This window comes from Echinops telfairi, unplaced genomic scaffold (assembly GCF_000313985.2).
Source record: "Echinops telfairi isolate 266 unplaced genomic scaffold, ASM31398v2 ScPeMD7_7468;HRSCAF=8506_0, whole genome shotgun sequence".
NCBI classification, from domain to species: domain Eukaryota; kingdom Metazoa; phylum Chordata; class Mammalia; order Afrosoricida; family Tenrecidae; genus Echinops; species Echinops telfairi.
This window is the reverse complement of record NW_022111369.1, coordinates 43,597,901-43,617,528: the sequence shown is the minus strand read 5'-3', so window position 1 is coordinate 43,617,528 and position 19,628 is coordinate 43,597,901. Positions and strand designations below refer to the sequence as shown.

General features: G+C 42.8%; 1 pseudogene; it reads left to right on the top strand.

Moving 5' to 3' along the window:
- Positions 1-16,690: 16,690 nt before the first annotated feature.
- The window catches only part of LOC105978660, a 23,235-nt pseudogene continuing 20,297 nt past the window's right edge, over positions 16,691-19,628 (top strand).

Genomic DNA, 19,628 nt, shown 5'->3' with positions numbered 1-19,628 from the left:
GCTCCTCCAACCCCAGCGCTCTGGCTCCATCAGTGTAGCACATCTGGCTTGTCAGCAGGAAGATGAAGCAGAAAGATTGTCTCCCACCTCGAGGGAGGAAGACAGGAGTTCCCAGAATCCTCAGGAGAAAGCCATGCCCACATGGAGGCCTCTTTGGCAATGGCCTCATTGACCTGATAGACTCCACCCATTCGCACGTTGACAGATTATGGAGATTATGTAACTTTCCATCTTCTTTTGAAACTTCTTGCATGGTTCAAAACTTTGCCTATGTTGTTCGGTGCCATTGAGTAGAGATGCTATGTACAACATAGAATCTTTCAATAATACTACTGGAAACTTGAATTGTTTTATGTTTGTTTGTTCTTTCAGTTTACGTTATACCGGGCACATTCTTTTGTGTTTTCCAGCTAGGTATTTGTACATTTCATTATAATATTTTACTTTGTCTTCTTGAGTTTCCCTTTGAAATTTTCTGTTCAGCTCTTTGATTTCATCTTTCTTCCGTGTGCCTTGGGTATGCTCTGATTAAGAGCAAGTTTCAGAGTCTCTGCTGACATCCACTTTAATCTTGTCTTTCTAAAGACCTTTGCTGTCTTCCTGTCTGATGCTCGAAATGTCCTCCCACAGCTCATCGGGACTCTGCATTAGTGTTCACTTCATCAGCTCTGTTCTCAAGATGTTCTCAAAATTCAGGTGGGATAGACTCAAAGTGGTACTTGGGCTTTCGGGGACTTGTTTTAATTTTCTCCAGCTTCAACCTGAACTTAATATGAGCAATGGATGATGTGTTCCACAGTCAGCCCCTAACCTGGTTTTAGCTGCTGATATTGAACTTCTCCATGGCCTCTTCCCACATACGTACTCAATTCTTCATATCTTCTTCACTAGAGAAGTCCATGTGTATAATTGTCTTTTGCGGTGTTGAAAAGAAGGCATTTGCTATGAAGAAATTGTTGATCTTGCAAAATTGTCATGGCCTCTCCAGCTTCGTTTCTATCATCAAGACAATATTTTCCAATTATAGTCCTTTCCTTTTTTTTTTTAATTCTTTCCTTTTTATTTCCCACTTTTGCATTCTAATTATCACTGATTATTCATGTATCTTGACTGCATGTTTGATCCATTTCAGACTGAAAATAGAATTCTTTGATTTCTGCATCACTAGCTTTTTGTTTGGTGTATAAATTTGAATAATAGTTATATTGTACAGGATGTCATTATCTGTGCAGATAGATATTATCCTGTCAGAAACAGCACTGTATTTCAAGACAGATTGAGAAATGTCCTTTTTGATGATCAATGAGATGCCATTCCTTTTGAATTTGCCATGCTCTGCATAGTAAATCATAAAATGTTCTGATTCAGAATGGCCAGTACCCATCTATTTCAGCTCAGTAGCCCCTAGAATATTGATCCGTATGCATTCCATTTCATTTTTGACAACTTGGCAATTTTCCTAGATTCATGCTTTGCACATTCCAAGTCTATCTTGGATTATGGAACAGACCATCAGTTTCTCATATTGTAAATTCAGGATAGAGCTGAAGAAAATTAAAACAAATCCACAAGAGTCAAAATAAGACCTTAAGTGTATCCCACCTGAATTTCAATAACATCTCAAGACAGAGCTGATACATTGAACACTAATGACAGGAAACCTGATGAGCTGTGGGAGGACATCAAGACCATCCTTCATGAAGAAAGCCAAAGGTCAATAAAAAGAAAAGATTAAAGAGGATATCAGAAGGAACTCTGAAACTTGCTCTGAATCATAGCGTAGTTAAAGCAAATGGAAGAAAGGAGGATGTCAGGGAGCTGAATAGAAATTTTCAAAGAGTAGCTTGAGAAGACAAAGCCAAAAAGGACCTAGAATTAGCAGTCCAGACATCAAAAGCCATATTGCACAAGGCCCCTTTAGAGTACTGAAGAGCAAAGTGTTACTGTAAGGACTAGGTGCTCCTCACCCAAGTCATGGTATTCTCCATTGACTCATATGCTCGTGAAAGTGGGACATAGAATAAGGACCCAGAAAAAAGAAGGAGGAGGAGGAGGAGGACACAGCATAAGGAAGACAGAAGAAGAACGGATGCATTTGAGTGGTGGTGCTGGAGAGGAATACTGAAAGTCCATGGACTGCTCAAAGGACAAAGCCATCTGTGTTGGGAGAAGTAAGGTCAAAGTGCCCCTTAGAGGCAAGGCTGGTAAGACTCGGGACAAAGGGTCAGGAGAGACTCTTCCTGGAGAAGGACAAGGACGTCATGTTTGGTCTTGTGGAGGGGCAGAGAAAAAAAGGGAGGCCCTGGACGAGATGATTGACACTGTGGCTGCATCAAGGGGCTCGGGCACAGAAACAAGTGTGAGGATGGTGCAGAATTGTGCAGTGTTTTGTTCTCTGGTGCACAGGGTCACTACGGGTTGGAGCCACCCGATGGCACCTCACAACAGCACACCTTGCAAGTTCCCAGTCTTAGTTGATGTTCCCAGCTGTTTCCTCTCCTGTTGAGTCTTGCTCCACCAGCAAGGGAAGGCCTGGAAGGCGTTACTCCCACAGGCGTGGCCCCTCCAGGTCATTGGGGTCTACTTTGAGAAGAGTGCTCGTCCTCGGTCATGTCTGGAGTGCTTTCTCACTGGACTGGCATATCCACTGGCACTATTTCTCCCAGTGTTCTGCTTCTATTCATGAGGATTTTATTTCTGACAATGTTCCAATGCTATGAGAGGGTTTTCAGTGGATAATTCCTCAGAATTGGCAAACCTATTCCTTCTTCATAGCCTGTCCCTAGTCTAGAAGCTCTGCTGACACCTGTTTACTTTGGATGACCCTGCTGGTGTTTGAAATATCGGTGACATAGCCTCCAGCAGCGGTTTTCTACCTGTGGGTCACGACCCCTTTGGGAGTCGAACAACCCTTTCACAAGGGTGTCCCGATTCATAGCAGTAACAAAATTATAGTTATGAAGCAGCAATGAAAATAATTTTGTGGTTTGGGGAGTTACCACAACAGGAGGAACTGTATTAAAGGGTCGCGACACTAGGAAGGTTGAGAACCACTGGCTTCCAACATCCCAGCAACACACAAGCCACCACAGCTCAATCAACTAACAGACCATTGGTGGTCCTCTTTCATATCTGAATGTCTCCCCAGGCACGGCTGAAATGATCAAGCCAGCTTCCAGAGTGGCATAGAGGCACTGTGGTAGTGCCACGTTATGCTGTTCAGAGTGATACAGATATAATTCCAATCTTAGCCTTTAAAACTACACTATGAACTACAAAGGGTAGAGAGAATCTCCCTGTTTTACAGGGAAGGAAAGAAGCTCTCGTGTTGTCGGTAGTTATCATTGAGCGGGCTCTGACTCAATGTGACCTTATATGTAACAGAGCAACATGCTTCCTGATCCGGCCACATCTACACAGTAACCAACATGCACCAGAGATTTAATAAGTGGAATTTCTCTGTATACTTAATCTGCAAAACAATCCTCTGATGCTGACTTTATTAATCTTATCTCACAGAAAGGGAAACTGGCAGAGAGAGATGTCAGATACCTTGGTAATGGTCGCAGAACTTCTAAGTATGGGAGCAGGATTTGAACCCAGGCAATCTGGTTCCAAGCCCATATGTTTAACCAGTGTACTGCCTATCATACAAGATAAGTAGACAGATGGTTGTTGATTACTCCTGAGTAAATAAACCCTCTTGTTTGTTACTGCTCAGATATTGTTGTGGCCTCTGGAAAGTCATTCAATTGGAAAATGTGGGGACCGCCAGGTATTATGTGACATTCATTCAGGAACATCAACCATCTGTATGTCTGCCATCTTATTGGCTATAATAGAGTTCACAAACCCTGAATGGAGAATGGGATGCAGTGGGCATGCAGGGATACAGTGAGTGCAACAGCTTTCAGCACACAACACATGTATCTCAGGTCTCTTGTGTACAAAGCGATTTCACTGTCAGATGCACATATAAACCACAACACATATGTCTTGATAACCATAATAAGTGCCCATTTTCCTGGGTTACATGTGCACTGTATTGTGCTTTCCATCATGCATCATTACTGTGCATGTTCCCTACTCATAAATAAAAAGTGTATTGTATAATAAGCGCCCATTTGACTGGGTTACATATGCACTGTTTTGTGCTTTCTATCATTATTTTACTGCACATATTCCCTACTCAGAAATAGAAAGTGTATTGTATAACCGCGTGTGCTCCAGTTCATAGGCAGAAGCACCCAACCTTGTGCATCTCAGGTCTCTTGGGTGTTATCTTTCTGTTTAATTTTCTTTCAAAAATATTAAAATATATCTTGATGTGAAGTGCATAATGGCTTCCAAAGGGGGCAAAACCAGTTCAAATGAGAATAGCAAGAGGCAAACAAGTAGTCGTCATTTGGAGATGAAACAAAAGATGATTAAATAACACAAAAATTAGTAAATGTTATTGCTCTCAACATAGGCCTGGCTGTTTACTAACTAAACAGAGTTTGCACAGTATCCAAGCCACATAACATCATATTTCACAGAACGTACTGTGAATGCTATGTGAAGTATGACTATAGTTCACCATGGCGACGCATAGAAACATTGTTATCTGCTCCTGCAGGATAACCTCTTGTATGCCCAGTGTGAATTCTATTACCCTGTGCCCTTCTAAGCTCACCACTCCCTAATCTTTTCTTCTCAGAGAGAGTGGGCCGTGTGCAGTCATTGCACTGTGATGGCCACCATCGTCTCATTACAGTTCCGTTTGTTGTAAGCCAAGTTTCGATACTGATGTTGAAACCAACACCATATAACCATAAAATTTCTCAGCATCATAAATCGATAAACAGAAGGGGAACTTTGAAAAACATTGGAGAATAAATAGTTCATGAGCTGAAAAATATATCTCACAAGAACTCTGTGACTGCAGTGGAAAGCTCCTTAAGCAGGAGAAGCCGCGTGCCTAGCTTGAGAGTGACCCATGAGGCGCTCGTGAAATGTCTTCTAGAACATTCAAAGGAGCACGTTTTTCACGCCGTGACTTCTTTTCTAAGTGCTAGACTTCTGATGTTACTGGTGGTGGTGGTGGTTTTAAACCCTCTGCTGTCAACTTGATTCCGACTCAGAGCAACTCTATGTGGGGTTTACAAGGTTATCCGTCTTTATGCAAGTAGGCAGCCCTGTCTTTCTCCTGCAGAGCCACTGGTGAGTTTGGACAAAAGAACGATATCCTAAACATTGTCTCACCTGTTAGATTCCCTAATAAACCCTGCAACCATGAATATTGTCTATGAGCTCTGGGTGGCCATTACAATGAATGATCAAAACAGCAAAGAAGTAGAGTGCTGTAGGGGGACAGTTGGCGTCAGAACAGGGCAAAGAAGGGTGGAGGGTGAAGGCAGGTCTGACCTCTGCCTTGTGACCATTGGCCTTGTGCTGATATGGAATCGGGTTCTCCTTTGTTTAGCCGGAAGGGATGGTGCCAATAACAATTCCACATGAACCCAGGAGGAGACCTAACAATTGACTCACAAAAATAATCTTACTCTTGAAACCTGACTCATTCCTCAATGGAAGACTTAGCATGTGCATATGTAGAAAGTGCCCTGTTTTCAGTGGAAGACCCGAGCAGCATCGCAGGAATGCCATGGGGAAAACCACAGCAGTGGGCTGGGGATCATGGGTGCATTCAGTGATTGATTACATCCGTTAACCAGTTCCTAGTAAGGGAGTGGTTGTCACGGTACCAGACACATGATACGTCTTGGAATGGTACACAAGACAGGCAAGATCTTGTACTCACGGGGAAAAATTCTATTATTTCTTATTCCAACTTTTCCCCCACAGACTTTGTGAAGCCCAGTCATGTATACTGTACATGGACTTTATATGATTTGTTTATATTTGTATTATATTATCCTTTATATTATATTGCCTATGACTTCCACAACTGAGTAGGTTTCCTTTTTTTGTTTCATTTTGCTACCAAGAAGCTTAGAGCCAAATTTGCACCCAAATTTTGTCCTTCCTACCTGAAAATAATTCAAAAACTCAAAAGCCCAACTCACTAACCTGCCATCGACTCAATGCTGACTCATAGCAACCCCCCTGTGGGTTTCCAAGACTGTAACTGTTTATGGGAATAGAAAGTCCAGTCTTTCTCCCAAGGAGCTGCTGGTGGTTTTGAACTACTAACTATCTGTACTGCAGCCCAGTGTATAACCACTACACCACCAGGGCTCAATGAAAATAATTAATGTCAGAAAAATGTTTGTCGTAAGGCAATGTGTTAGAGAATCAAAACAGGTGATGCTTATATATGTTGTACATAGAAAGGGTTTTATATCAAGAAATGGCTTTTACAATTGTAGAAATAAGTAGGTCCAGTCCGGTTCAAGTCAGACTTCACCTGACATGTGGAAGCTAATGAACAAGAAACAATGATGAAGCAGAGACAGCAGAGGGCACAGGCTGGTGGATGCAGAGATCTGAAGTTAGCTGAATGAACCTACCATCAGTAGTCTGACAGCTGCTGACACAACAAACAACACAAGAGGAGATGGAGGAACCAGATGCAAGATCCAGTAGAAGGCAAAAAACCAAAGAGAGTTCGACTCTCCTCCCTCTGTCTCTCTCTTACAGACAAAGGCTTAGGATTCCAGGGAGGTATCATCGGGCTGCCTGCAGTTGATAGGTTGAGCTCCTCCCTTTTTCCCAGGGGTGTCTAGTTGACATAATCCCTAACCATCACAGGCAGGATGTTACCTAGCAACACCCATGGACTCTGCTATAAAACAGGAAGCAACATACAATTTTAGATCATATGTAGTCAAAAATAAAACTAGCTATGAAATTTAGTTGATTCGACCTTTTGAAAAGCATACAATTACAACCATGTGGTGGTTACTCATCGCGGTCACCTGGTTGAAACCACCTGCCGTTCCGGGGGAGAAAGACGGGGCTTTGGACTCCCATGAACAGTTCCAGTCTCGAAAATCCACAGGGGTCACTATGAGTCATCACTGACTTGATGGCAGAGAGCTTGGTTTGGGTTTTATTAATTCTCAGAACAAAACATTAATCATGTTTACTTTTACAGCCATAGTTTTCTGGAGGAAAATGTTTGACAAGATAGGGCAATATCTTGCCCTTTAGAGTCTGCCTCTTTTGCAAGATATTCAAGCTAACTTTGCAACTGATTTGCATCATATTTGCCTAGTTTCAGTGGTTGTTCACAAATCCCACCTCCAGCCATGCTGACAAAGACATTGATAGATCGGCGAGAACGAGAGCACAATTTTGAGTTTCAAGACTTTGCCTGCCTGTGAAACCTTGTAATTGTGGAGCGTTGGCTAGTGAATACTCACTCGATGATGAGCAGTCACATTTGTTGAATGCATGTCTTACAGGTGATCTGACTCCTGGCTTTGATTTTACTACTTTCTCCTCCCCTTCTCCCTTAACTATTTCCTTTATTGTTTTTGTGGGGTTTTAAGAAACTGCCTCAGATCTTTTGTGAGATGAGACAAAATTTATCCCATGTATAAATAAACGGTAAATTCTGACAGCTCAGCTTTTTAACTACCCAAAACTTGTTTTCTCACCTGCCTTAGGGAAGATGGGATTTATGAACTGCTCTGAGGCAGTGAGGAAAGTTGAGCGGCTGTGGCTGCTTCACTGAAGCTTGACTGTTACCCTACCTTATGGCCAGGTCCTTTGTCCCAGGCAGCGGTACATCTAAAACTGCACACACGTCTGGCTTTTCCAGAGCTGCAGCTCACTTGGATGGTCCACAGGGAGTTCTCGGGTAACTGCCTGCTCTAGGATCTTCCTCAGAAAGAAAATGTCCCTCCAAAGGAAGCATTTTCTCCTATTTCACTTATAAATCAAGTTAACTTCTGTCCTTTGACTTTAAGAAAATAGCTTGCATCCTCGCCCCCCCCACCCCACCCCCACTCCCCCGCAAATCTCTTCCCTCTGGTCTCTGAAGGTCAGAGTACTTGGATTCCTGTGGTGAAAACAGGGGAAAGCATTCAGGTTTCTAACTAAAACCCTGCAATTCACGAAGCACACTGATAGCAAGCCCTTGTTGTAGCAAAGCACAGTGGCTGTTGCCTTCCTTGGAATCTACCTTGCCTTGTGGTGACTGTACAACAGAAAGAAACTTTGACTGGTTCTGTACCATCTTCACAATTCTTGCTATGTTCAATCAAATCCATTTAGCCACTGTGTATGTCCAGTGCCTTGTGAGTTAGACTTTGGGCTGCTAACTGCAAGGTTGGCAGTTCAAACCAACAGCTGCTCCCCAGGCAGACAATGAAGCTATCTGCTCCCTGAAAGATGTACAGCCTCAGACACCCTGTACAAGGCCACTCTGCCTCCAAGTGACTCAATGGCAGCGGAGGTTTTATGTTTTGGTTATTTAGGGTAAATCATGTTGGAGCAGCCATGGTGGGGAAGAGGGTTACTCACTGCAAAGTCAACAGTTCAAATCCACCAACTATACTACAGGAGAAACATGAGTCTCTCTGCTCCCAAAGGGGCAGTTCTGGTCTGTTCTCCTGGGAGGCCAGAGGGCCACTAGAGTCAGAATGGCCTCTAGGACAGTGGGTTTGGTTGGTTTTTTCCCATCTTTATGGGACAGGTCTCCAGGTTTCTTCTTCTGAGGAGAATCCAGAAGGTACAGACCCCTCAACCTTTTGATTACCAGCCAAGTGCTTAACCTATTATATTATCAGAGATCCTTGGGTTCCATAATATTATTAACTTTCTAGTTGTGCTGTGGAGTGGCTGAGAATTGGATATAATTCCTGGGAGCAACTTTTATTTTACTTTATTTCATGGCCCTGACTATACATATAGTTTAAATCAAGAGTGCCCAGTAGGTTGTAGGTAATGAGAAATCTCAAAGAGTAAAGAGGAATACTGAACAGCTTTGTTGGAAAGAGTCTTAATCATTTCTTTTCTTATCTTCATCTTCCTATATGTTGTTCACTGCTTTAATGTAATTGTCGCATTTATGAAGAGCATATATCTCAGTAGATTAGCAATTGCATAAAACAGCAAACAAGTTTGCATTACATTGCATTAACTGTGAGTTATTGAACTGCTCCTCTCTCCCCATACCCTTAACTTTGGATTAAAGGTACCAGGAAAGGAAAAGGAATCACTGAAGAATTTAGAAATGAAAATGCAGGTGAAATTCAATTGTGGTAGATAACAAGATGATTACTATTTTAATTACAACTATGGAAAGAAGTGCATGTAAATAAAACCAACAAGAACAAACTCAAATAAATGGGAGCCATTAAGTGTTCAGTTCTAAGCAACAAGGCCATCTCCTTGCTTGACTGACAGTGCATACCAACTATTTTCTCACCTCTAAGCAGTGAAGTCTGGTGAACCTGTAAACCCATATAATAGGCTTAGAGTCCTTAGGATACATGAAAGAGAAGGATCAGGACTCGGAGGTATTGATGTCTGGATTCTCAGACACTTGGATTTTAAGCAAAAAAGCAAAGAAGTTTTAGTTTAGGGACAGAGAATTCTGATGGAGATCCTCAGAGGCAGTAGGTGGAGAAGCAATGTGAGCTTTGAAGTCAGTTGTGAATTCCAGCCCCAGCTCCATCATTTTACTAATGGTGCAACCTTGAGCAAGTTCTGTATATGAATCATATCTCAGTAGAGCTGTTTGAAAAATATCTAGTGGTAGAGACAGGTGTATACACATTCACACACAAAGTACTCCGTTCCTTGTGTTTTTTACATGCCAATGCATTTCTCAACTCCTGTGCCCTGGCTGCTCTCTTTGCCTGGAATGCCCTTTTCCCCTTGTCAGTGAGGCCACACATATGGCTGGCTATACAAGTTGTTTATTGCATAGAGCCACAAGCTGAAAGGGCTAGTAAGTGTTGAAATCCAACACGTGATTAGCTATGTGCCCTGGCATGGGGTTGTGACTACTAATTCATTCATATCAGTAGTCCATTCATTGGTATGTGGATCCTTCTGGTCTGCCTGGTGAAGCCTTCCTTATTCCTTCTTTCTCTTCTGCCACTCCTCTTTCTTTCTTGGCCATTCCAAATGCAACCCCTGCTTTGTGCCTACCCCTACAGTTTTAATATACTTCTAGTACATATATTTTGAATGTACTTCCAATATAGTGTGCATCACCTAGCATTGCATTTTCTTAAAATATGCATTTCCAGTGTGTATCCTGAAAGTGCTTATACCTCTGATGTATAGACACTAAGTTAGGTACTAAGTCTTACAGCAATGTGAACGGGAAACAATTTCAAACCCAACTCATATCATCAACGAGACATCAAAATAAACGAAACTTAATCCAATAGGTATGGATACATGTAGGATTTAAATGTATTTAAGAAAAATAGCATACTTATGTCCTGAGCTCCAATGTAGGTATGTATACAAACCCTCTCCTTTAGTTTGTTGGCTTAGGGATTTTTACCCAATTATACATGGTGTATTATCTGAAGTCATTCAACCTGCAGGCAATCACATTCTTGGAATAAGTTAATTCTATGCAGGTGAAATTGGACAAACAATGCCAGTGACCTCTTTAGCTGCTCAAGTATTGGTCCAAAGGTTTTAAAGAATAAGCTTCTTTTTTTTTTAAACTGAGTTGTGTTGACAGACAGTATCAGCAGGGCTTGTGATTTGAAGGAGTGTAATCCTCTTTGATGACTCGTTCCAGAAAATTATTTTTAAACCTTACATGGAGTTAAGGTTTTGTATTTATTTAATTTTTAAAATTTATTTAATTTTTAGAGCAATGATATAATCATGAGTTCTGATAAACTGTGTATGAATAATCAACGTGTAATTTAAGATTTATTAGACTTGTTACATTGAAGTAAATTATGTTGTCATGTGTGCATCAGCAAAGATATGGCAACCACTCAATTTATCTTTGTGACAACAAATGGAGGTAATAATATATATTAAGCTATTCACCACTTTGTTTTTTAACCCATAGCTTCCATTTTCCAGATACTCAGTTTTATTATCCAAGTGGCCAATAAATAGTACTCACTGATAATGATGCTATAAAACATAAAAGGGGTGCCACTCAAAAGATGACATAGTTAGAAATAAACCTAACCAGAGAAACAAAAGACAAGTACAAAGAAAACTACAAAAGGTTGCTACAAGAACCAGTAGAGACCTTCATAACTGGAAGACTGTTCTATGTTCATGGACAGGAAGACTTAAGATTGTGAAAATGTCAACGTTACCCAAAGCAATTTATAAATGTGATAATTTGGTTTATTGTGCCAACCTGGCCAATAGGAACTTGAGGGATTAATCAGGTTGCAGTTAGATTGAAAGACTAAGAGATAAATGGCTCTGCAAGGCCTGGAGTGTGCTGCTGCTTTAGCTAGTTCTCTGTCTCAACCGGTGAGCTACACTACCTGTGGACCTGCCCAACCCATGGGTCGTGTTACTAGAGCTTAAGGCTCCTTCGAGACCTGCTTCACCACGCTGCTGGTGCATACATCACTTAAGCTTGAGGCTGGTGGATCCTGCCACCTCTGATTGCTTGCATTTGATATCCCATCTGGGCCTGATTCACCAAGCTCCTGAGCTACTGACCTTTGGTGACTGCCCTGCTGTTTGCTGCCTGTGGGAAGAGTCGGCTTGCCTTGCCTAAGGGAAGAGTCGGCTTGCCTTGCCTAAGGGAGGATTCTGTTGTCTGCTTCCTTGACTTTGGACCCAGGAGCCCACATGAGTTAAAGGACTTTCAGTATATTAACTGTTTCATGGAAGTGAGTTGAACTGAACCCTCTGCATGCTGTGTGGACTAATTAGCTGTTATATTCCTTCTTGCTGTATCAACCTAGCCTCTTATAAATATATAATCATAAGTGTCCTGGTTTTGTTTCTCTAGAGAACACTGCCTACCACAATAAATATAGTGAAACTCCAGTCTAGGTCCTAGCATCATTCCTTAAAGAAAGTGGAAAAACGAATCACCAACTTTCTATAGAAAGGAAAGGGACCCAGGACAAGCAAAACACTGCTTAAGAAAAAGGGTACGTAGGAGGTCTTTTACTTCCTGACCACGAAAACTACAACACAGCCACAATAGTAAAAACAAAAAGCCTACTACTGGTACAATGACAAAGATATAGACCAATGGAACAGACTAGAGAATCATTCACCTACAGACAACTGAGTTTTGACAAAGGGCTGAAATACATTAAAAGGGGAAGAGATACTTTCCTCAACCAATGATGCTGGTAAAATTGGATTTCCATTTTTAGAAGATTGAAACAGGGCCCATACCTCACTCCATATACAAAAATGAACTCCCAGTGGATTAAAGGCTTAGCTATAAGCTTGCTTTATAAGTCTTGAACTATAAAGACCACTGAAGGGGACAAACTAAAGGTCATGGATATGTCGCATAATGACTCCCTCAGACATAATGAAAAACACAAAATAGAGGGCTGAAGCCTTCTAAAATAAGACACTTAATGTGCATCAAAAGACTTCATCAAAAAAGTCCAAAGAGAACCCATAGATGGTGGGGAGGGGGGGGTGATTTGGCAACAGTATATTGGGCAATGGACTCATCTCTAAAATCTATAAAAAACAGCAGCATTTCAACAAGATAAGTAATCCAGTCTAAAATGGGAAGAGGACATGAACATATGGTTCACTAAAGAAGACATGAGAGCGGCCAGTAAGCATGATAGAGAAATGCTTGCGACCACTAGCCGTTCAAGAGACGCAAATCAAATCAGCACTGAGATCTCACCTCACATTAGCATTGATCGCAAAGTTAAAAGAAACATAAGATAACAAACCCCAGAGAGGGTGCAGGGAGACTGGAACCCCCATCCACCACTGGTGGGACAGTAAAACTAACCACTATGCAAAGTGCTGTCGTACTTCCTCAAAGTAGGAGTAGAAATACCTTAAAGTCAAACTTATTGCCATCAAGTCAGTTCTGACTTATAGCAACCCTGTAGGGCAGGGTAGAGCCTTGTCTTTCTCCCACAAAGTGGCCGGGTATTTCAAACTACTGACCTTGCATGTGGCAGCCCAACATGTAACCATTACACCACCAGGACTACTCAAAAATACCATATGACCCTCTAATCCCTTTATTTTGTGTAAAAAACAAACAAACAAAATCCAAAACCAGGGACGAGTCAGTATAGCACCGATGAAACATAAAACTTTTCTCTATTTCTTTAATGTTTTCTTACACACACTCACCCCCAACCCCCACTATCATGATCCCAATTCTGCCTTACAAATCCAGCTAGACCAGAGGATGTACATGGGTGCAGGCTAAGCCTCACTGAATGTGTATTACATAGTAGGCACTGTTTTAAACGCTGTACCTATATGAATTTACTTAATCCTCACAACCATCTTAGTGGTAGATGCTATCATCTTACCGAAGAAGAAACCTGAGATGATTTTAATTAACCATCAACCCTGAGAGCCTGCGTTTGACAAGTACGGTAGACAGGTGCCCTCCCTTTTTTGAAAGCTTGCTTTATGACACTTCATTTATACAAAAGACCAACATTAGTGTCTGTTTTGGCAAACTTAATGCAATCCACGGAGGAGTTTCACTTTTAAGGGAAATGGCGAGAAGCGGAACTAGTGTGCAGTGTACTTTTGCAGCCAGTCGAGCTGTTAAGAGGCAAGTACCCTGAGCGCGCCAGGTGTAGCACAAACCTCTTCTTCAGGAACTACACTAACCCCAACTCGCTGCCATCCTGATTCTGCCTCATAGCCACCCTATAAGATTCCTGAAAACCTTTACGGGAGCAGAGAAAACGCAAAAAGCAAAATCATGCCATCAAGTCCATGCAGGCTCCCAGCCACCCTCTAGGGCAGGGAGAAGTGCTCCTGAGCGTATGAGACTGGAGCTGTTTGCAGGGTAGAAAGCCCCATCTTTCTCCCATGGAGCAACAGGTAATTTTGAACTACTGACCTTGTAGTTAGCAGCCCAAGGCCTAACTACTACAATACGGAGAGCCCCTTCTTTTTCCTGATGGGTTTGAACCATGGTGGGTTTGAACCAGGGACCTGTGGTTAGCAGCCCAGTGCTTACCTGACAGCACTACCAAACAAGACCACATTCACTGCCATCACATCCATTTCCACTAATCGCAAGCCGTAAAGGGCTTCTGGGAGCAGGCAACCTCATCTTTCTTCCACGAGGAACTGTACGCCCCCAACATTGTACCTGCTTTATACATGGCTGTGTATTCATCATATCATTCTCTAGGTTAGTGTTATTAGATTTTATGTGTTATTGGTCCGATTTGACAGTTTTTGGTGGAAGGGAGGTTCAGAATGTGCATCTTTTTCCTATATAAATTAATGGTAATTGATTTTCCTCATGACACCGTTTTGCTTATCATGGGATTCATAGGAACAGTGTACTTTTGGATAGTTGTGGGGCGGGACCTGAATTGCAAGTCTTACTAAGTGGCTCAAGGTGCAGCAGGAGGTGGAGTGCAGTCCAAGAAAGAAAGAAAATGGCAGCTGGTGTCAGGCCTGGCGGTTAGAGGGTGCCCAGTGCACTTGGGAAATCGTGAATTTCCAGAAGGTTGCTGGGATGAGAAGGCAGAAGGAAAAGCCCATCCAGAGGAGGCATCCATACCATGTTCATTGTGCAGCAAATAGTTAGGATTCCTAGCACAGTGTCTTGTGGATGGAAATCTCCTGCTGTGGGATTTCTGGAAACTATAGCTACCACCTTTGAGACCTTACAAGTTTCCGGGTTCTGCGTCTCTCCAATCACGTGGATACCTCATTAATCCTCACGGCAATTCTACGAGGTTGGTGAGGTTATTGTCCCTATTTTACAGATGAGGATACTGAGGCTAGAGAGATTCAATACCTTCCTGTTAGTTTATCTGTTTGGCTCCTGAAAAAATGGCATGGGCATACCATCTGACCTCCTCTGGTAGCCCAGACAAGGAGAACCCAATGCCACATGAGCCCAAGGCTGATTGGCATAAGGTAGGGGTCAGACCTTCTCTACCCTCCATCTTTCTTTACCCTAGTCTGACACTCACTGTGCCTCCCACAGCACTCCACAGTTTCAATGTATTTCGATAATTCTGTGCAATGGCCACTCACTAACAATGTTCACAATTATGCAAGTGTATTAGGGTGACCACCAGTTGGGTTGATAAAACATTGTGGTATAGTCTTTCGTCCACAGCAGCACCTCACCTTAGTCTCTCTGGTCTTCAGCCTCTCAGCCACATGTTCCCCTGCTCTGTGGGCCTGGGAGCCCGCCTGCTGTTCTGCCTCACTGTCTCATGGCCTTTAGTCTCTGATTCCTCCTGCTCTGGTGCCTCTGGACTTGGTGTGGCATGGCCTCTGCTGCCTCCACCACTTCAGGTAGGGATCTGGAAGGGCTCCCCTGGGGGGTCTTCTTTCTTGATGGCCCTGGGAATTCTCTCTTCCTGCTTCTGAGATGGCTCTTATAGTCGGCAGAATGGCAAAACTGACCAGTCCCTGAGTTAGAGCACTCTATGCCTTATGTGGAAGGGCCCTCCCTGGTGGTGAGGCTGCTAACCTCAAGGTCACCAGCCACTCCAGGAGACCAGCAGCCACTCCAGGGGAGAAAGATGAGGCTTTCTACTCCTATAAAGAGCTACAGTCTTAGAAACTCACAGTTCTACCCTGCCCTATAGGGTTGCTATGCATGGGTATGGCATGAGTTTGACACCTTGTTTGCATGGTCCTGTGAATCATCTGGTGAAACTTAAGAGTAGTGGATACAAAATCCATATTAACAAATAGTTTTAATAGTATTAAAAATAATAAATAAAAGAATTCAACAATCCATTTTTAAAAATTTTCACTTTGCCAAAATTCCTCACTTTAATCCTTCTGTGCTAAGTGGCAAAAGAAGGTGGAAGAAGTATGACATTTGTTTGTTGTGTTTTTTTAAAGACATCTATAAAATTCATAAATCAAACTGAAAGCCATGGTTACCTGTAGAAAGTAGCACGTGGAAAGCAGGGGAAATCATGATTTTTCCTTTTCTGCTGATATATTTTTCATATTGTTTTAATTTTTATAATAAGCTTATATATATCATAAATCACTTTATTTGAGGTTCTTACAGTTCATATTACAATCCATACATCAACTGTTATCAAGCACATTTGTACATATGTTGCCATCATCATTTTCAAAACATTTTTTTTCTACTTGAGCCCTTGGTATCAGCTCCTCTTTTTTCCCTACCTCCCCACCCCAACTCCCACCCTCATGAAGCCTCGATAAATTGTAAATTATTATTGTTTTCATATCTGCATATTTATATATGTGTTTAAAGAGCATAAAAGTAACCATTTTTAAGTGAACATTTCAGTGGTATTTACTATATTCAAAGTTTTGCAACTACTACCACCTCCATCTAGTTCCAAAATACTTTAATCATTTCAAAATGAAACCCATTAAGAAGTTCCTCCCTTCTCCCTCCCCTAATCTGCACCCCCCACGCCTGCCTGGATACATGCAGTCTGGTTTCAATTTCTAGGTATTTCACATGAATGACACCATACAACATGTGACCCTTTGTGTCCAACTTCTTTCACTTTCGTGTTTATGAGATTTCTCCATATTGTCACATGTACCAGCATTTCATCCCCTTTCAAAGCTAAATAATACCGATGCCAAAATGGCATTCCTGCACCTGGTAATTCTATGCCTAATCTTCTGAGGAACACCCATGTGTCTTCCACTGTGGCTGAACCGTTTTACATCCCCACCAGCCAGGCATGTTCCAGTTCCTCTACGGCCTTGCCAACACTGACTATTTTCGATTAATTTGATTACAGTTATCCTTTGGGTGTGAAGTTGGGTTAGTCTGAGTTGACTAGAGAAACAAATCCAGGGACACTCAATATGTATAAGAAAGAGCTTTATATCAAAGAGTAATTGTATATTAAGAAAACATCCCAGCCCAGTTCAGATCAAGTCCCTAAGTCCGATGTTAGCCCATATGCCCAATACCAGTCCATAAATTCTCCTTCAGACTTACACAACACATGCAATGGCACTGAATGCAGGAAGATCACAGGCCAGTGGGTCTTGTGGATCCAGTGGTGGTGGAAGCATCTCAGCACTGGCGTGGGTCTCCCATGACTCCTCCAGCTCCAGAGCTATGAACAGCATAGCTCCTTGTGGCTTGTCAGCAGGAAGACAAAGCTAGAGAGAGTATGTCCCACCTCCAGGAAGGAAGAAGAAGTTCCCAGAATCCTCCTGGTGGGTGTTACCTTGTGACCTGATTGATAGGCTAGACTCCACCCCTTTGCTCAAGTTGACAGGGGATTATGTAACTGCCACAGAAGTGGTGTCTCATTGTGCTTTTTATTGGTGATTTCCAACTGACTGGTGATGCTGAACATCTTTTCATGTGCTTGTTGGTCATATAAATATCTTCTTCGGAGAAAAGGCTATGTAAGTCCTTTGTTCATTTTAATAGGACTGTTGGGCTTGCTGTTGTTGTCTAAAAGTTTTATATGTATGTACATACTGTATATACTTGAGTATAAGCCAACCTGGATATCAGTTGAGGCACCCAATTTTACCACAAAAACTGCATTAAAAATGTGCTGAAAAACTCGGCTTATACACAAGTACATACGCTATATAGATGTGTGTGTGTGTGTGTATGATATTAGACCCTTTTCAGATATTTAGTTTCTATTTTAGTTTCCACTTTTGGGGGGTTGTCGTTTCACCTTTCTTGTTAGTGTCCTTTAATGCACATCAACTTTAATTGTGATGAAGTCTAATTCGTCCTTTTCCCTTGCTGTTCATGCTTGTGGTGTCCTAAGTCATTAAGATGAGCCCTGTGGTTTGCTCTAAGCGTTTAGAGCGTTAACTCTTACGTAACGTGTTCATCTTGTGTTAATTCTTCTGTACAGTGTCACACAGAGCCATAGCTCATGACTATGGAGCTGTCCTATCATCACTTCCTTTTGCACAATGAGTGTGCTATAGCTCATTTAACTGGGGCCCAGTATAGCGAGGCCTGTCGGTTATTGTAGCATAGAGTCGTGCGCACACATGAAGCCCCAGGAAAGGTCTGTGTCTCTGTAACCGTGAGCAGGATAGCACTGCTTCTTGAAGCGACGATTCTTTCCCCGTTGAATGGTCTTGTCACCTTTGTAAACCATCCAAAGATGTTTTTTCTGGATTCTCAATTCTATTCCGTCGGTCTGTGGGTCTATCCTTCACTGTATATTAATAACTACCATGCACTGTATTCGTAATAAGAAAAAAGATGGGCAAGGGCCAAATTTACAAATTCACTAGAAGAATGTGGCCTACTAAGAGCTGTTCAAGGTTTGTGGACAAGTGGGAGGATTCCTTGGCTCTTGAAAAAGAGAACACTATGGTTTGACTTCAATTTACTTACTTTTTAAATGTTTGTTCTTCTTCTCTTTCATCATTATGGGCATTCCTTGCGAATCCATTGGCCTATGGCACTGGGCTGAGCATTATTTTGCTAGTTTGCTTCCACAGCACACCATTGCCTCGTACTACGCCATTCATGTGTTTGCTAACCGTCTCGCCTGCTTTCATTTCTGCAGTTCAGCATGAGAACCACCCAAGGGCTTTGTCCTTGTTCTCCACTGATGCAGCCCAAGTACCTGGAACAATGTTCACCGCACAAAACCCCCAAATACCAAACCCATTGCCATCAAGGGGATTCAGACTCCTGGGGACCCCATAGGGCAAGAGTAGAACTGGGTTTCCCAGACAGTAAATCTTTCGGGGAGCCAACAGCCTCATCTTTCTTTCATTCCGCCACAAAGGAGGTGTTGAATTAAGGTGTTGAATGACCTATAATTCTAAGATTTGAAAAACTTGAGCAAAGAAGAAATTGTCTTCTAAAGACACGAAAGACTTGATGGGAGTGTTCAAAATACAGCTGATGCCTTTGGATAGAAATGAGGCCCTTCCTTCCTTCCTTCCGCTCCTTGTCTGGTGGCCTGGGTTCTGGGAGGCGTGGTAAGCCAGCAGAGTCCCTGCCTGCCTGCCGGTGCTTACTGTAACTGGGTGTGTGCGCGAGTCCGCCAGGCGGCCGCGGCTCCCAGCCTCCGTGGAAGCTCCTTCCTGACGCTTGTGTCTTCTGAGCAGATTGAAGAAGGGGGCAAAGCGGACTTCGGGAGCGCCAGACTGCAGGCCGGCGACGAGGTTGTGAACATCAACCAGGTCACCCTGAGCAGCTCCAGGAGCGAGGCCGTTTCGCTGGTGAAAGGATCCTACAAGACGCTCAGGCTGGTGGTGAGAAGGTAGGATGGGCTGTCGCTCACCCACGTTGTCCCCATACTACTTCATCTCGGTTCCGCCCGGCCCCGCCCAATCCACTGTTTTACGCAGTTTGCGTTAAAAACCTGGGCAGAGGAGCCACGTGCCCTTTCAGAGACGGGCTTGTCTTGGGAAGCTTGCACTGCCGCTTACACAACCTGTGCTTCCCAAAGTTCTGGGCTTGGGGAAAAGTGGCACCGCCCCCAGGGGTGGCCAGCGCTCTCCGAAGCCTTGTCTCATTGTGGGGCTAGAGAGAGCGGTTGGCCTAGAACTTCTCCTCTGAACAACTGGGGTGC